Below are 12077 nucleotides of genomic sequence, written 5' to 3'. Positions count from 1 at the left end.
CAGAGACAAAGTTTTGTACCATGGAAAATTCCCTTCACACACACAGAAGGGGATGTGGTTATTGAGGTCAGACAACATGTAGGCAGACGGAAGAAGACTTGCTCATGTGAGCTGTTATAGCTGCTTACTAATCTGTGGCCTCAGTGCTTCCACTTCACATGTGGGTGACTCCTTTTCTCTGGAGCTATAATGAATGGAAGATATGTAGTGAATGTGAATGTGTGTCCGTTATTGTGGTTTCTTCCATATAAGTATCTGTTATGACCCTTAAGAGAGGTAAAGGGTCTACTTGGCTGATGTTTAATTCTACAGGATGGAAGAAAGTGTCTTTAATAATTAGATTTCTTCATTCATCACCAGAGAGGAACTAGTTTGGTCACCTGTGCACAGTAACAAACAGGAGACACTAGTTAGACAGGTCACAATAGACAACAGATAAAAGATGACAACTACAGCACTGCAACACACATGGAAGAGGATTAGGGCCACATGTGAAAATATGAGGCTATGTGTGTAAAGTCTCTCACTTTAAAGCTTCAATGTGTACAATATACCAGAATTTAAACTTAAAACATTCAAACAATGAACCAACATTATCAACAGAATGTTGCCTGGTTCTGTCTAAAGTAACAAAGTCCCTCTACCAGTACATATAAGGTAAGCTGTTTCTAGGGCTGTACCCAAATCCTATTTATTCTTTTATTTGGACCAGATTTGGCTGTTAAATACAAGGTTTGACTAATCTTTCCTTTTTTTCCCACTGGTTCCTGGATGGGCCCTCAGCAGGCGTATTTCCCCCACAGCAGTGACACACGACCGGCACTAGGTCGGCTTGGAAAGGCCCGTTGTGAAGGAGGCTCATGGACATGCAGACAGAAAATATACATATTTCCCAAATTGTAGAACTATACTTTGAAGTTAAGGCAGAAATGCAAGGCCGTAAAAATACAGTTTCTGTGTGCGCGTGTCTGAAAAACAAGATAATTTAGCTGGGAAGCAAGTGAGTGTGATGGCCTGTTGCCATGAAGACAGCAGCCAGTTTGTTTACTACCTGAGCTGCCGCTCGCAGCCTGTGAGTCACAGTAGCCTCCTTCATGTAAATCAGCCACCATCGCCATCACCTCGCCACTCTCCCCTCTGACGCTCTCCTACGGCCGACTCCTGTTCAAACACTCAAGATGCGAGGGCGAAGTCATTAACATCACTTTCACACTAGAGGTTATCTTTCCACTCCATCCCTCTTTTCACCCAGTAGTGATGTGTAGTGAGGCCTCTGCTGCACATATATAATGCCAGTGAGATGCATTGAAGAAACACTGATTTGTTTTTTTGTTTAGCAAACTAAAGCATCTTTATCTCAGAGAACAGATGGACCTTTTAATTACCACTTACTCTTCGCTGTACCTGCTGATGTCACGCTCATATGTACAGGAATGATTTCACTTGTACTACAGCAGTCTGTCCTGGCAGATGTTCATGATCTAATTTAAGATATCAGAATATACTTTAGAGAAAGAAAGAATCTTGTCGAGACCTGATCAGGCGTGGCTGCGTGTGGGTGGCTGGAGCCTGTCTGGACTTTTTGTTCAATGTAACTTAATATTGTGTTATATCATGTGGGTGTAGTCTGGAACTTTTTAATGGGAGACACTACAGGTGAATAGGGTAAACATTCTAACTAATATAAAAACATCACCTTGAAAATGCCCCAGTTGATTACTTACACAAGAACAATCATTTTTGTGTAGTACAAGTTCTGAATTATTATGTTTTAATATGCAGAGCTCTGCTTGCATCCATTTCAAGAACAGAAATCTGAACATTGATAAAGGCCCTGCCACACATATCTGTATGACAGAAACGTATGATGGCGTATATGAAAATTTGTCAGAGTCCAAATACGTCCAACTTTTCATCGGATCGGAAAAGTGAACATATACAGATACGCATGTCTAACCTATTGATAGAGCATCACTTACTTATACAAAATGTATCAGACGAATACCCAACAAATGCACAATATAAAAATATGGCGTATACAAAATATCAGCAACACGCTGGTGTACGTTGATATAAGGTAAGGTATAAGTAGTATTCGTTAAGAGCTCACTGTGTTACGCTGGGGTGCGTTGTTGAACAATGATGTTTTGAGCATGTTCAAAATTACCAGACGTTTCCAACGTGTGCTTCATAAGTTATGCAGACGTTACACATAAGTTACGTTTCGTTAGACAAATACGTGAATACGGAATACGTACATGAATATTTACCTACGTAAATATAGTACATGAATACTTACCTTCGTAAATACAGTACGTGAATACCTACGTGACTACCTACGTGACTACGTTAGAGGAACGTTAGATATAGGCTACGTCGGCTGACGGTGAACCCTACAGCCAATGTATTGATAACGAGTGGATAACCTATTCCTACCCTATGTTAAACTTATCCCTGACGACGGAGTAACTTATTAAACGTGTTTCTACAGTACAGCTAGTGTTCAGCATGTTAGCCGTTCTCCAGCATCAGCATGACGTGAACCAAATGGCACTTTTCCAGCTCCGTTGTCCAGAGGCTCTGATAAGTTTTAAATAAGTAAGTGATATGCTGTCAATATGTTTGACATACTTATAAGAATTTGTTATGTATTAGTTATGTATACGTCAGCTACAACACCGCTGTGGAAAGGTTGGACGTATTTGGACTCTGACACATTTTGAGCTACTTTTCATATACGTCATATATATGTTTCTGCCATACGGAACTGTGTGACAGGGTGTCTGGCGTGTTCGGCGTATCGTCTGCGTCCTTCAAACGATCACAACTTACCCTTCATTTATATTCACGTATTGCCGACATTTCGTATGCGTCGGCATACGTTTCTGTCATGTGTGACAGGGCCTTAAAGCCAGGTTCAAAATGCTTGTTTCATTTTGTTGACATATTAGAGTCAAAGGTTTTTTACACAGGGAAGTTTGGATATCTCTTTGTATCACTCCATAAATCAGAAAATACTGTCAACAGCCATAAAGAAAATCAATTTTCGCCATGTTTTTGTGATATATAAACAAACCCCTCTGTACAAACATTCAGAACGTAGAGAGGAATGAAACTGGAAAGTTTGGTGTAAGTAAATGAGTCTGAGAAAAAACTAATTCTGAGAAAACGTCCTTAAGCAATATATATTGTAAAATTTCATACATTTTGTAAGACTCTACTTACATACAGACACAAATAGACAAAGTTAGTGAAATAAACACCTGAATGTGGATGTTTTCTTTCCACTAGTCTGAAAGAAACAGAAATGGAGAACTTTGAAAGCTCTTTTAAAAGCTCACACACATGTACACAGCACAGCGTGCACACAGGGAAATCTAGACTCTGCATTTAACACATCGCAGTATTAGAAGCAGAGCCCAGGAGGTGGACTGGTACCTCTCAAAGTACCAGTCCACACCCCGTACTTCGTCTGTTCGGAGACTTGAACCTGCAATCCTCTGGTTCCTCAGCCAAGGCCGTACAACACGTGATGGAAGCAAAATAGTTGAAAAACAATGTTTTTGCCTGTGGGGTCTTTTTAGATTAATTAAACCACAAATAAGACAAATAATCACAGAACAACAAACAGAGAGGATCAGGATTGAGATTTGTTCTCATGCCTGGAGGGAAATAGGTTCACTGCAGCAGCGAGAACTTGGAACAACATTAAAAAGATTAAAGTAACAACGTCTGGCTGAAGGGCTCCTTCTCTAGTCGAGTACAGAGAAGAAAATGAGTCTATTGTGAAGCCAAGCTGCATTTCTGCGTGATGTGCATAACTGCATACAGATGGGTGGACAAAATACCTTTGAAATAAATAAATTGCGGCTGAATCATATTGAATTTGATGCCAGTCAGAGTGTGACTGGACTTTGAGCTCATTTCCTGTCCTCCATTACTATTTGTCAACACTTTTTTGATGAGACAGTATACAAGATATTTCTTTTAATCTGTTTATCAAATATTTGAAAAGAGCACCATCTAAATATTAGATGTCCGTCATCTTCATTCCTCAAAGAACCGATTATTTTAGTCTGATGAACTCTTACTACACACGCAGTCAGTGGTGGAAGAAGTATTCAGATCTTCTGCAAAAGTAAATGTACAAATACGAAAACAAATAAAATCGTATTTATTTTAACTCATTATGCAGAATGGCCCATAATACATTTTCAAATGCTTTATATACGCTGGTATTAGCTCAATTTATAGTAAATAATAATTTATTAGTTGTTTTATATTATATATATATATGCAAAATAACTTGTTATTATAGCTGTCAAATAAATGTAGTGGAGTAAAAAGTACAATATTTGCCTTCAAAATGTAGTGAAGCAGAAGTATAAAGTAGCATAAACTGGAAATACTCAAGTAGAAAGTACCTCAGAATTACCATACCTGAGTAAATGTGCTTAGCTACAGTTCAGTTCATTAAATGTTGAGACACTGCTTGTCTTCGGGGTTTTCCGATGTCAATTTACAGTAAATCTCTAAAACTGTTTTTTACAGACACTTCCCCAAAGACAGATTAAATAGCATTTAAAGGTAAATTAACATCCTGGAAATCTACATGACTAAAGCTCAACTTTACTAAGTTATTTTAACTGCTGGAGTGTCTTCTGGAAAAAGGAGAAGAAGCCGTGTGCCAAGCCAAGCTATAAAACAGTGGAGACGTCTGCACTTACAGAAACACAGAGAACCTGAGATGCAGCAGTAACGTTAGAAACGTGTGGGTCTATGTGTTCCTTTTTCTAAATGATCTTATATTACAATTCTATGATGAACATTTATTACAATGCACCTTTTGTAAACATGTAGGCTAATTAAATGTTGTAATCCTTGTCCCACTCCTGGATGAGCTGGCATGGGAGAGGCTGAACTGTCTTTTTACACCAGTGTTTCTCAAGCGTGGATCAGTTTAAGTGGAATGTCAGGAGGTGGAAACATAATGTGCCACAAAAGAGGCGGAGCTCAGTTAAACACTGGATCTGGGCACCTACTTCATCGCTAGAAAAAATGAGTCAGAGTCCTCATTTGAATACATATTTGCAGTGTGCGTGGTGATTAATAGGGTCAACGGCGCTGCTTGAACTCGGAGGAGCGGTGTAAAAAACAAAGAGCTGCAGTCATGGTAACCAGGTTACCAAGGAAACAAACGTTGGCTCTAAAATACTCAATTTTACTACAAGATTCATTTTTATTTCATTTGGGTTGTAAAAGGAAAAGAAATAGGCTGCTCCCATAAATAAACTCTTTTGTGTCCACTTGTTGAAAATAGTATCATAAACACTTCGTCCGATAATAAGTGATGTAAAAACACTGGCGTGACACATGGGAGCAGAACATCTGGTGTGCATTATTTCATTACATGATGCCATATGAAGACAGCATGGAGTCGAGCCATGCAGAGAAACTAATGATGACTGGCCTCGGTGACGTAAAGTCACATGTGTTGGCTATTAGTTTAAATTTGCAGGGGAAATGACGTAGAAGAGATGTAGTTTGACCTCTCTTAGTGGAGTTCCTGTTTCCTCCTGAAGCTCAGAGACATGCAAATCCAATGAAACAGAAACCCTAATTATAAACGTAGGAGGATGTGGTGGACTGTATGTTTAGGCCTTTCCATGGTATTTCCATCTCTTACCCAATGTAGTCTGGAATAAGTACACAGAAAGCTTTATTTGAAGGTTATGAAGGCTAGCATTACTGCCTCACGGCTGCAGTGACTGTTGTCCATCCATATCTGTCCAAAATGTCATCACTTCATCATTTTATTCTTATAGAATGTGAAATTGTCATAATTAGCATATGATTTCTCGAGTTATGGCCAGAAGCGTGTTTTGTGATGTCACAGTGACCTTTGACCACCAAAAATCAGGAAATGTATCAGTTGTGTCCAAGTGGACGTATAAGGCACATGTAATGAAGTTCCCTCCAGGCGTTCCTGAGATTTTGCGTTCGCGAGGATGGGACAGATGTGAGGTCACAGTGATCTTGACCATTGACCTTTGAAGACCTAATTCTAATTAAATGAATTCAGTTCAAATAGATATTCCGCGCGGAGGCATAAAAAAACCAAACATAGAGAAAGTGTCCTAAGTATGAGTGAAAGTGCGTCTTTGTGAGAGCGTGTCCCATCAGAGAGTTCCTCTGTGGTGCTTACTGTGACCCTAACAGATGTTCCCTCTTTCTAATGTACTTCCTCATGACTATCTTAAAGCTTCACCTTCGCAGGGAAATCAGTCAATTGTCTGCTCCTCTGCCAACAACACGTTTCAAACTCAGGACCACACACTTTTCAACTGACCCCTTTCCCACAATAACATGCATGCTGTAGTAAATCTTACACTAATATGACGGTTTAATGCACAAAAGCACTTCCCATCATGTATTTGTCTGTTTTGTTTACTATTTCTTCACTTATTCTACATTAGTAGGATGAATATCCCTGATGGGATTCAACTTGAGGCAATATTGTAAAACCTTAAAAGCTTTACAGTCTTATAACATTATGTCGGACAACTCCGGAGATTACTCACACGCTAATCGAGTGATACAGCCAATAGCATTAGGATCCTAAACAGATTATTTAAGCAGGAACTTAAAGTTCTGAAGCGTTGAGAAAATCCACAAAATAATGTGCAAACAGTCAAACTGAGGTCGTGAAAGGGAAGGTTTGATATTTTGGGAATAACGCTTATTCTCTTTGATGCCAAGATTTAGAAGAAGAATAAAAGCAGTAAGCTCTCAGTACAGTAAATGTGAAGCTCCAGCCAAGAGATGCTTAGCTTAGCATAAAGACCAACCTCCTACCAGCCCCTCTGAAGCTCCCTATTTAACACATTTTCTCTCATTTCTTTAACTTGCACAAAAAAGGGCACCTGGAAGGGACATACAATCAAAGACGTTTTTGAGGTCAAAGTTCACGGTGAAGAATGCTGGGAAGAGCAGTGATGAGCCAAAGGAGATGTTTGTAAAGACCAATATGTCGTTTGTATCAAGCAGTTTTTTATTTAGTCTAATACCGCACCAGCTTTTGTAAGCTTTTGATTAACTGAACTGGCAGTTATGTGGTTAGTTCTTGCATATAACAATCATTCAAGTCCATTTTTATGGTAACTACAAAGAGGACCCAATAGTGTGATGTAGGTTTACAGCCGACTAAATGAGAAATAATGGAGAGCATGTGTGGCTTCCACGGTGACAAGGTGATTAGGTTTATGGGAAGGTCATCTTTGTACTCAGCCACTCTGACAAAACACAGCTGGCTGTGTGTTTATTGACATATGGAGTGCAATGAATGCCTACAAATCAGCTGATCTCGTGACGGTCTACGCTTCGGTCACGTTCCAGTTTGTAGATTTCACGTGCACAGGGACGTGCACAGACATTTTAAAGGACTGTTGCTGTAGCCCTATAACGCCAAGTGTAGCATATTTGCTCCATGAGTTTCTGAGACGTCTACGTCATCAGAATGAGCAGAACTTTCCTGAAAAACCTGTTGTATGGAATCTGACACATGTATTCTGCCCTCTGGTGGATTATGTATGCAGTGCAGCAGTGGTGGGCCATCAGGGCCAGCAAGGCCTTCTCTGCTGGCCTAAACATCATCAGAATATACATTTAATTTTTATATATTTTTTCCACAAATATGTATTAAATTATTCCCCATAGTTTATTCTCTTCATTTCATAGCTTTCCTCTTGGTTGCGCTGCTTCCAGCCTCAGATGGAGATTTGGTGGGCTGGCCTTTATGTTAGAGCTTTTATCCAATCATATTTCAGCCATGTGTTGCCAGGGTCCAAGAAATCTGCCCTGAGGCCTTCAGAATCAACAGTGCGGGCGCCTGTCGCTTAAAGTGAACGGAGACAAAACTGTGGCGTTAACCAATCAGATTTCGAGTTGGGGACACCGGGGCCAGCTAGCAGGCGTACGATAACGTCAGCACGTCCACGTCTTTTGATTGGATACGCACTATTGAAAGGCAGAGCTATGCAGAGCTAGAAAACTTGAACGAGCTAGTTTGTGTAGATTTCTACAAGCTGTTTTTTTCAACCCACAATGGCTGAAGGAGGAGAAGAGGTCGATTTGGTCGCAGATATAATTACAACGCCATTTTCAAGACAAACTTTTCAAGAAAAGATAGACATCGTGAGAAGAGAACAGCTAACCCCGACGAAAAGAAAAAAGAACAATGGAAGAAACTCCTGAAGCGCAACTGAGGAGGGATCCCTCTCCCAGGACGAACAGACGTGCAATAGATGTCGTGTGTACAGAATAAACAACATAGAAATTATGTTGTGTTGAAAAAAGAAAAAGTATGGCTGAATCCAGGAAAATGTCAAAAAGGGTTCCCGGTGTCCAGCAGGACCAGAGCAGCAGGGGCAGCCACGATTCCTGATCCAGACGTAAACTTTATCAGTGGCAACCTGCCACATGAGAGACACAGACACTCCAGGGATGATACCCCGGATGCTGTGTTAGTAACATACATTTACATAAATGCATACAGATAGAGAGGGAGAAGAAGAGAGAGGGAGAGGAGGAGAGAGGAAGAGAAGGAAGAGAGCAGGGAGGTGTCCCCCGGCAGTCTAAGGCTATAGCAGCATAACTAGGGGCTGATCCAAGGCAAACCTGAGCCAGCCCTAGCTATAAGCTTTATATATATATATATATATATATATATATATATATATATATATATATATATATATATATATATACTGTACGTATACTGTGGTAAATGTGACGTCCATATCTTGCAAATTTAATGATCAATATTTGTTTTGGTTTCTCAAACAGAAATTGTTTTGGTCAATACATTTCCATAAATGCCTGACGTGTAAAATATGATTTCAAAATAAAATCATATATACATATAAATGATTACCCAAAAAAGTTTTTTTGTATTTTGTCAAAAGGTGCAATAAACACTTCAATAAAAACATTAAAATAATGTCTATCTATTATTTGATGTGTCAGGCTTCACAGGTAAAAAACTGTTTGTTTTTCAGGCTGCAGGAACTGGATGCACCGAGCGAGACGTCAATCACTTGAAATTACACAATTTCCTGATATTTCTGTTCTATTCAAATGTGAACTCAGGGTACACTTTGTCCCAAGAAAAAAGTGCCTTGAGGCTTGTATCCCTAAAAAAAAAATGTAATAGAGGTGATTTTCTAAAGTGTCAAGGCACTCTGTTCATTTTATTTTTACCATAATGGAGTCTCTCTGTGCTTCACACTGAGGCGGAGAGAGTAACACTGAGTGGTTCCTGACACAGGTCAACAAAACACAAGCGGCACAAAACGATGAAGAAGGACATGGAGAATAAAAAGTAGCACACTGAATAGATGAAAGTGGACTTTGTCTCTTCTGATGGTTCGTTTGCTGTGACTTCCTGTAGAATGCAAAGAGCTCTGCTGCCACCTGTTGGAGAGATGCCATATCTGAAGTTTGATCACAAAACAGAATATATTATATTCTAGTTATTATACTGACAAGTGAAAGGGAAACAAGCGACGCTTTCACTTCAGATTTGAGGGAAAAGAATGTTATTTTCTACACTCTGTGGTGAAACTCTTTGGGCCAGTGAGCTGCGATTGACTATTTTCATGTACAGGGAGACTGGACTAGATTTAACTAGACTAGAACATTGGATCAAATGACTATATGTGAAAGGTGTAACTCACAGTGACAAACTCACAGAATATAATCACCCAACTCTGCAGTTTTTTAGTTACCGTTTTGGTTTTAAAGTCAACTATTTTACTACTACCAATCTGTCTACTCTCATTACCCTGTGTTCTACCACAGCAGGCAGCTGTTTTTAACCTTATCAATTTTAACCTGCGATAACTGTTTTTTTATCTTTTTGTCATTGGGAGAGAGTTAAAACTTCTGAGGGAAATATCTGTCTCTTTAAGATGCTAAATGCTCCACTACTGAAAACAGCACTATGAGAGCCGTGAGACTGAACCGAAACAGAAAGATTCAAACAGATTCAGGTGACAATTCTATCTGTCAGCATTGCCGAATTAAAACTATTGTATATTGAGGTATTTTTGAGTCATAACCACGAGAACAAATAATTGTGTCATTTTACAAAAAACGTATTTAAACAACTTTTTGACACGCCTACAAATCTAACCATATCATGTGTGTTTTTTAAGCAAGTTGATGTAGCTATGATGTGTGATGTGTCTCCATAAATCCAGTCTGACAGCCGACACCAAGCACGATTGGCTGAAAAGAGGTCACGTGAGAAGAGATGCATGAACACAGACGTAGCATCCATCCGGAAATGCTAATTGTAAGCATCACAAAATGGTCAAATGATCGTAGAACAAGGCACTTTTGGTTATTGGTCGTACATCGTACAGAGGGAAAAGTTATCGTACGAATACGATAAACATCATACATTTGGCAACAATGGGTCGTGTTCACGCTTTACATATGATGCATTTATTGGAAAAACATTAATAAGGCCTATAGCTGCTTCAAAATGTGATGGGTCCAAAACGCCAGATGCCAGTTCTCAAAATGTCTTTAAAAAAAGCACACAGACAAAGAAATCCAGAATTGAAAAGGCTACACTAAAGTTACAAAAGTCACAGTAAAACTCAGTGTGCTTCACCAAACATGTACCTGCTTCTAAAAAAGCAGAGCAAGAGAAAAAGCACTAGAGGTATAAAACATCAGGGCTTAAAATTCATCCTTCCCCCAAATCTATGGCCATTCAGCAAATTGTCTTATCTTAAAACTATATTGCAAAATGAGCCTTTAGGGCACTTTTCATGTAATTTAACCTGCGGCATTGTTCCAGCTCTGCTTCTGGATCATTTCAACCCAATGGAGCGACAGAAGCAGACTGCATGTGGCAACCAGAAAGATAAAAAAAAAAAAAGGTCAAAGCTGTCGGCGTGTCAGCACTTTGAGAAGAATCCACCAACACCTCAGAGCGAGGTTTAAATAGCGGAGCTGCATCAGGTTAAACGTGTGTCAGATAATGACAGCAATGAATGACAGCAGCATTGATGATGTCATTCATTGTTCTGTCTGAAAAACATCATTTTTGACATTAATCCTCATATTGTAGGAGAAAGGAAATCAAAAACACGTCATAATAACTGTATTAATGAATGGAAAATTGATAGTTAACTACACTTAAGTACATCGTCGTTATTTTACATTTAACAAACAATGAAATTATAATGAATTATGTTTACTAAATATTAGTCATTCTAAAACGTATGTAATGTTTACCATTTATTGGTGCACATTTTAAAGTCTATACTATTATATTATAGTATTTGTAAATGATTAGCACATTATTTGTAAACCGTCTATATAAGTTACAAAGACAGTTGGAGAAGATATTTAAAACACTAACAGTGAATAATTATAAAATAAATGTGGATGGCTATTATAAAGTTGCATCTGATAATTAGAATTCCTTGTTAAATGGTTAATAAATACCTTGTAAATCATCTATAAACGTTTTGTAGGTAAATGTGCAATATGTGTTTTATGATCCATCCATCTAAGTCATCTTTATAGATGTTTTACAAGCGCTTTCTTGAAGGTTTACTGTCACTGCCTCTTAGACAGGGCTGCCCTAAGTGGGGCACGTGACCCAATGTTGGCTCGCCATAAGGTTTAATTTGGCCGGCCAGATGTTTCTAGTGCAAAAAAACAACAACACGTCAACTGTAATATAAATAACTGTTAATGTTTTTTGTGAGGTAAAAGTGCTCTTTAAATATGTACAATCCCTAATAATTAATTATATTTCATAATCTAAACATGGCAGGTGGAGTGACACTGTGAGCAGGAAGTCAGTTTGGCATTAGTGATGTAAGAAAAACATGTCAGATACAGTGGCAGATGGGAAAAATTCATTTTATTAGACCGAATTTAGGATCCTACCTTTTTAATCTTAACAATAGAATACACTAAAATACAATAGATGTTATCTGTAACCTTTAGCCCTCCATTAAGTTTCAGTTTTAGCCCTCCATGGGAAAAAGTATGGG

This window comes from Cottoperca gobio, chromosome 17 (assembly GCF_900634415.1).
Source record: "Cottoperca gobio chromosome 17, fCotGob3.1, whole genome shotgun sequence".
NCBI lineage: Eukaryota > Metazoa > Chordata > Actinopteri > Perciformes > Bovichtidae > Cottoperca > Cottoperca gobio.
This window is presented reverse-complemented; position numbering follows the sequence as displayed.